The 8093-nt window shown below is 42.1% G+C and overlaps 1 pseudogene; it reads right to left on the bottom strand.

Annotated features, from left to right (window-relative positions):
* Positions 1 to 3101: 3101 nt before the first annotated feature.
* LOC132226762 (developmental pluripotency-associated 5 protein-like) lies at positions 3102 to 7771 on the bottom strand (annotated as a pseudogene).
* Positions 7772 to 8093: the final 322 nt, after the last annotated feature.

Consider the following 8093-nt stretch of genomic DNA (forward strand, 5'->3'; position numbering starts at 1 on the left):
AAATATATATTAAAAAAATTAAAAAGCAAGGGTTGTCTGTAAATCAATAAGAAAGAAAAAGCAAAAGAATAATAAGCAAATTTTATGGATAAACAAATTACATAATAAAAAAATTGAAGAGTTAATAAATGCAGAAAGAAATGGTCAGTTACATTTGTAATTAGAGAAATACAAATTAAAACAATAAATTGTCACACAACGTATCTACTACATAGAAACATATTAGAAAGTTATCTCCAAAGGGATTTATTTAAATGTGAAGAAGTGGCATTTTTTTGCACTGCTATTATTGTCAAAATCACCCAGATATTCAGGAGCATATATTTAGTAGCAGTACTTAGTGAAATTAAGTATCATTATATCTTACTAGAGAGCAGGTGTACGAATTCATGCACAAGTGGGGTCCCTTGGCCTGGCCTGTGGGATCGGGCCAAAATTGGCTCCCCAACATCTCCCAAGGGGTCTCAGATTGTGAGAGGGCACAGGCCAGGCTGATGGGCCCCACTGGTGCACAATTGGGGCCGGGAAGGATGCGGGAGGTTGGCCATCCAGGGAGGGACTGCAGGAGGGCTCCAGCGCATGTCCAGCCCGTCTCGCTCAGTCCTGATTGGCCAAGCTTCAGCAGCAAGCTAACCTACAAGTCAGAACATCTGCCCCCTGGTTGTCAGTGCATGTCATAGCTACTGGTCGACCGGTTGGCTATCTGCCCCCTGGTGGTCAGTGCACATCATAGCGAGCTGTTGAGCGGCCTTAGCATATCATTAGCATATTATGCTTTGATTGGTTGGATGGCCAACTGGTTGACTGGATACTTAGCATATTAAGCTTTTATTATATAGGATGTTGCAACATCTCATTTGTGGGATATGGAAATTTTCTAGTTAATTTTCTTTTAAAAATACCCCAAACTTAATTATTTAAAATAATGTAAATTGCTCTCTAAGTATAGAGATTGTGTTTGAGCATTTGTAAGGAATTTATCATTAGTATAGATGTTAATCAGATTGCAATTCTTCCCTAAATCAATGACCAATTTTTTTTCAGTAATTGTATGTCTGGCCAAGATATGTTAAAATGTTTTTATGCTTACATATTCACTTTTATTTTTACAGATACTTGACATTCTGTGATTATAAGGAAAGTATTCCCTACTTTTAGAATTTATACATAGTGATCCATTATTTATTTATTTTAAGTTGGTTTTGCTTGTAAATTTTTTCTCCATCTGGATTTCATTTTATGTATGCAAGTCAAATAGATATCCAACTTTATGATCTTTAGAAACCCAGCTGTAGTAAAGTAAAATGTAAAAAATCCCAATGTCTGGAAACAATTTTTCTAGATATAATGTAAAACAATATTTTATAATACTAATATAATTAATATAACATGATATGATATAATAAATATAATATAATCCATAATAATAAAAGTGTAATATGCTAATTAGACCAGACATCCAAAAGGCCTTCCGGACGACCTTCCGGATGAAGCCAGGGCTGCAAGGGCCAAGGCAGCTGCTGCAGCTGGGAGGGTTGAGCCCCTTGCATGAATTTTGTGCATCGGGCCTCTAATATGATATGATATGATATGATATGATATGATATGATATGATAAATATAAAACTTTTGGGAGAGACATTGGGTCTAGCTGGGGTTACAATCATTGTTGGGAGGTCAGAAGTACAGAATGGAAATGTCCCTCAGGGATTACCTTTATTTCTGCCCAGTTTTCAGACTCCTGTTACCGTAATTCCATGCATTCCTGATATTCTTCAAATAAGACTTTTTCCTTATGTTTATCAGTACTTTTCCTACTGCATGCAAACAAGAGATGAGATCATTCCCCTGTTATCAAATTCCCATAAGTAAATTTAAGTCCAACCACTATGTCTTTCTTTCCTGGTACAATAAGTGGGAGTTAAGTTCAAATATTTTAATCCTCAATCAGCTATCAGCCTTGTTTCCTCAGTTGCTGCAGCCTGAATTTTCTACTAGGATTATGAGTCAGGTTATTTAAAACCTCAAAGTTTCCCTGTCTGGTTTGATCAGTGGTTAGAGTGCCAGCCCGTGGACCAAGGGTCTCAGGTTTGATTCCTGATCGAGGCATGTACCTTGTTTGCAGGCTCAATCCCCAGCCTTGACTGCAGCTCTTGAAAGAGGCAATCAATTGCTGTCTCTCACATTAATGTTTTTTTCTCTCTCTCTCCCCCACCACTCTCTCTAAAAATTAATGGAGGGAGAACCAAGATGGTGGCTGCCTCCCAGAACCACATCAAAATTATAACTAAAATACAGAACAACCATCATTCAGAACCAGCTGAAATCTGGTTGAATGGAAGTCCTACAACTAGAGAAGTAAAGAAAGTACATTGAGACTGGTAGGAAGGGTGGAATGTTGAAGGGTAGTCTTTAGAAGAGGAAGAAGAAAAAGGAGAAGAAGAAGAAAAAGAAAAGATAAAAAATATGAACAATAAAATGGCAATAAATACACATCTATCAACAATTGAATCCAAAATCAAAATAAACAAGCAAGAAATCTAATGAACAAAATAAACTGGTGAATAAAATAGAACTAGAGGCATGGAAACATGGAACAGACCGACCAATCTCAGAGGGAGGGAGAAGGGAGGGGGAAGAGATTAACCAAAGGTCTTATATGCATTACCTATGGACACAGACAATAGGGTGGTGAAGATCTGGGGCAGGAAGAAACTGGGTGGAGGGTGGCAATGGGGGAGAAAGGGGGGACATCTGTAACACTCTCATCAATAAAGATTAAAAATAAATAAATCTCAATGGAAATAGTGTCCTTGGGTGAGGATTAAGTAAATAAATAAATAAATAAATAAAACCTCAAAGTTGAATTTCTTTGCTACCAAGACTCTCAACAGCCCCATGCTTTTTTTTTTTTTACTGTTTACTTAACATTATATTCTTTAATTAGCAACCTTGGGAAAAAATTACATCAGGACTCAAGAGGCAAATGTAAAAATCCACAACCAGCTGTTTTCCCTTGTTATGCTGGACAGGCCCACTCCAGATCTGGCCACAGTTTACTGTCCACATCCCGGTCCCAGGTATGCTGGTTGCAAACTGGCTTCACTTCATTGAAGGGCCTAGCTCGAAGGCTTTCATGGCGTCCTCAAGTTTGAGTATCCCTCGCTCCTGCCTCTTGGCCATGGACTGGAGCATCCACTTGGTTCGGAGTTAGTACAGGTAATTGCCATAAGCCACAACCTCGGTGAGGTTCGAGGATTCTAGAACCTTCAGCTCGAGCATGGCTTTGCTCACTTCCTCGATGTATAGGATTCCAGATCCTCAGGGGCCAAACATGGCTTCCAGCAACCCCTTCTGGACCTGGAACACCTCAGGATCTCTCAAGTCCTCAGGAACTTTCACCCATGGTGGGATATCTTTCCGGTAGCCATCCCCACCTTGAATGCCTCCAAAGGAAACTCACACTCGGAGTTATGTTAGGCCTAAGAGAGTCAGCCCCATGCTTTAATATATATATATATATATATATATATATATATATATATATATATATATATATATATATTGATTTTGGAGAGGGAGAGGGAGATAGAAACATCAGTGATGAGAGAGAATCATTGATTGGCTGCCTCCTGCAGCCCCCTGCTGGGGATCGAGCCTGCAACCTGGGCCTGTGTCCTGCAGTAATGGAACTGTGACCTCCTAGTTCATAGGTCTCTGCTCAACCACTGAACCACATCCGTTGGGCAACAGGCCCATGCTTTTGATTCCAAATCAAAAATGTCCAAGTTATCACCTACACCTATGATATTCAGAAAACTCAAGGAAGAATTACTAGAACCGTTGTTTTAAACAAGCTGATGTTTTCAGAACCAGGGCATAGGCCAACACAGAAACACCCTACTTTTTAAAAGTTGGTAGCAGAGACTCAATGAAATCTGGCAAAAGCAATAGATAGAAACTCCTGAGAGTTGGGAAAATGTTTGCTTTAGCCTTCAGAGCCTATGACAGTTTGAGCCAGTTTGTAACCTAGAAAATTTAACCTTATTGGAAATGTCTAAGATCAGTAAGCTAAGGGTGGCAGTTCACTTAATTATAAAGGAGTTTTAAAAATCCCCTGTCCATAACAAATTTTGCTATTTGCTATATTTATGGTTTCTTAAAAATTTTAGAAATGTGCAATGGTCAAGTCGAGTCTGATTCTCCACTTTACATATTTAGAAATTCTCAATTTCCATTTCTATTTGACTTTGTTGTTTCAGGCACTTCAGTGATAAATTGTGTGTGAATTCTGTCAGGTGACATTTTCTTTTTTTGCTCCACTATGCAGAGAGAGTAAATTGTGTCTATAGCAACCAACATTCCATTCAGCGAGTTTTTTATTACATGTCTCAAATCCTGTGTTTGCTTCTGTTTTTCTCCTTCCTCAGAGACCCAATGCATTTTTTAACTCTGTGCTACAGTATCCGCTCCCTTGTTTTATGGAGTGGAGGTTTTAGGTATATAATATGTGCATCATAGGAAAGTCCTCCCGGGGAATCTGCGTTTGATTTAGCACTAGACTTATTCTTAGTGCATTTTTAAAATGAAGCTACTGTGGATGCCTCTGCCTACAGAACCAAAGACCTAGTGGGAATCAGCACTTCTACCAGATGCTCTTCCTTGAAACTTGGCATTTCTACCAGTTTTGATTACCCCTACCCTTTGGAAACAGTAGAAAGATTCCTTTCTGCCATGTACTTTTTTGTGGTTGTGAACACACCTCCTGTATTCTATTTCCATTCATTTTCCTTGTCCTTGTAGTAGACATAACTGAGTTTTATTAATCTCTATCTTTTTTCTTTTTTTAAGTTGGTTAAATTTTGGTTCTACCTTTTTTTGTTGGGTTTAATTGCAGCCCCTTTATTACTCCTCTTTTCCCACTGTTTTCTGGTCCAGAAAAGCTCTTCCTCCTCCTCCTCCTCCTCCTCCTCCTCCTCCTCCTGCACCTCCTTTTTTAACTAAGCAATTTTACTTTCCTACACTACCAGTCTTGGATTGGGTTTAACCTATTTTTGTCCTTTGTTTTTTATTTAGTGTTTTTTTTTACTTCCAGTAATCCTCTAACATACTCTAGGTGGGATCTCTAGAAGCAAAATGAATAACTATTATCACCATCTCACAGTACGATGTCACCTTGTAACTGATACAATAATGCTGGAAATGTTGCACATACATTTTCCTGGTATTATTATCTCTAATTGGTCATCCTCTTTTTTTTTTTTCCCCTGTAATCACCTAGTATGCCTGATTTTAAATGTTCTTATTATGTATTCTTATTCTTATTCTTATTATGGGTTATGTATTAGAAACTTTCAGAAGGTTACTTCCCTCCAAGAATTTCCTGGAATCCACTGCCTTTGAGAAAATCAGTCCAACTTATTTTTCCTTTGAATTATTGCCTCTCTTTTGTCAGATGTCACTGTCCATAACCCAGTAAAAGAAAAATTCTCCTTTTTCAAGTCTCATTCCCATCTCAATATATATATTAGAAGCCCAGCGTGCGAAATTGCTCAGCCCCACCCACCTGTGCTGCCTTGCTGTGCTCACAGCCCTGCCCACCCGTGCTGGTCTTTGGTTGTTATGGCATTAGGGCCACTGGGTTTTTATAATATAGACTAGGGGCCCGGTGCACGAAATTCGTGCACTGGGTGTGTGTGTGGGGGGAGTGTCCCTCAGCCCAGCCTGCCCCCTCTCACATACTGGGAGCCCTCAGGCGTTGACCCCCATCACCCTCCAATCGCAGGATCGGCCCCTTGCCCAGGCCTGACGCCTCTGGCCTAGGCGTCCGGCCCGGACAGCGGGGACCTGCAGCTGCAGCGGCCCCACGATCGTGGACTTCGCTTTAGGCCCAGGCAAGGGACCCCTAGCTCCTGGGACTGCCAGCTTCGACCGTGCCCAGCTCCCATCGCTGGCTCCACCCCTACTTCCTGCTATCACTGGCCAGGGCGGAAAAGGCACCTGATTCTCCGATCATGGCTGGGGGGCAGGGCAAAGGCAGCCCCAGGGCCGCCTTTGCCCTGCCCCCCAGCTCTTAGCTCCCCCCTGGGTTTCCGATCACTGTCAGTGGCAGGGGGCTTCTTCCTGCTTTCCCTTTCGCCTCCCTGCATTGTGCCTACATATGCAAATTAACCGCCATCTTGTTGGCAGTTAACTGCCAATCTTAGTTGGCAGTTAATTTGCATATAGCCCTGATTAGCCAATGAAAAGGGTAGCTTGTACGCCAATTACCATTTTTCTCTTTTATTAGTGTTGATATGCATATATATCATATATAATAAAAGCCTAATATGCTAAGTATCCAGTGACCGGTTGGCCATTCAACCAATCAAAATGTAATATGCTAATGATATGTTAAGGTTGCTCAACCACTAGGTATGATGTGCACTGACCACCAGGGGGCAGACAGTTGACTGGTCGACCAGTCACTATGACGTGCACTGACCACCAGAAGATAGATGCTCCAACTGCTAGGTTAGCTTGCTGCTGGGATCCAGCCTATCGGGACTGAGCCCTCCTGTGGTCCCACCCTGGCTGGCCAATCTCCCTCCCCCCCTCAGGAAATGTCAGAGAGACAGTTTCAGCTCGATCCCACAGGCCAGCTGAGGGACCCCACTGGTGCACGAATTCATGCACTGGGCCTCTAATGTATATATAAAAGCATTATTGTTTTATGCAAAAATGAAATTACTATTAGTGGAAATATACTTTTTAAAAATTTAAGGCAATAAATTTTTGTGTCTAGCCTCCTTTTATAGCTTAACATTATCTAAAACATATTGTTTGACATGTAAAGACCGACACCAACAGGTACTTAGCAGGTGCTCTTCTTCTCTTCCTCCTGTTCCTTCCTGCTCTTGCTCCTGATTTCCTCCCCTTCCTCCTCTTCCTGCCACTAGTTTACACAAACTAGTAGAAAGTGTCATTTTTTTTCTTCCCTGGCTATTTGAAAAGTATCTCTAATTCAGCATCCATTACTAATCAGGTTCTTGGCTTTTTGATCTCTGTGTGAACTGATAAAATTAAAGTTCTAGGTCTTGGAGCACTGGTAGGTAATATTAGGGCAGCTTTGGCCTCAGGGTTAAACTCTGTACACATGTGCTCTTTTTAGGTTTAAGGATTTCTCTTACTTGATAACTATCCCAGTTAGGCATTAATAGTAGACTAGAGGCCCAGTGCACAAATTCGTGCCCTTGAAAGGAACTGTGGGCCACGAGACTGTGATAGGCACAGGGGCAAGTCTTGGCCAATCCTCCATGCCCCCACCCGGCCCCTCCTGCCATGGCCCCTGGTTCCCTGTCTGCTGGCAGCCCTGCTCCTGCTGCCACTCCCATGCGCTGACGGCGCCAGCCCCACTCCCACCCATTGATGGCATGGAGTGATTGGGGCCAATGCCAGCAGTGGGTGCGAGTGGGGCCAGCACTGTCAGTGGGTGCAAGCGGTGGCTGCTGCCCGGATTGCCCCTCAGGAGCAGGGGGAGGTGGAGAAGCCCTCAGGAGCGATTAGGGCCAGCAGCTGCCACTCGCACCCACTGATGGCGCCAAGTGGTCAGGACTGGTGCCAGGCACCAGCAGTGCATGCAAGCGGGGCTGGTGCCAGCAGCAGGTGCAAGTGCCAGGCAGGACTATGGCGTGCAGGAGCAAAAAGTTTTCAGTAACCACCAGAGGCTCACCCTGATGACAGCAACTGGTGCTCTGCCTTGGTCTGCCACTGCCACTCACCTGCTCCACCATCCCGCTGTGGCCAATGCCTGCCATGTTCTACACATGCCCCCTGGTGGTAAGCACATGTCATAGTGACCAGTTGTTCTGTTGTTCCAGTTGTTCCGCCGTTCGGTCTATTTGCATATTAGCCTTTTATTATATAGGATGTTTGTCCAATGTATTTTTCATGTACTTAAGCATTTAAGTTACAGAAAATTATTAGTAGACAAAGTATGTATTAGTTAATTTGAGAAAAACAAGAGAATAATATGGATTTAATTAATTTTTACAAAATATATGGAAGTTATTAAATGCTTGTAGACTTTAGGTTTCTATCCTATATAATAAAGAG

The sequence above is a fragment of the Myotis daubentonii genome, chromosome 2, assembly GCF_963259705.1.
Source record: "Myotis daubentonii chromosome 2, mMyoDau2.1, whole genome shotgun sequence".
NCBI lineage: Eukaryota > Metazoa > Chordata > Mammalia > Chiroptera > Vespertilionidae > Myotis > Myotis daubentonii.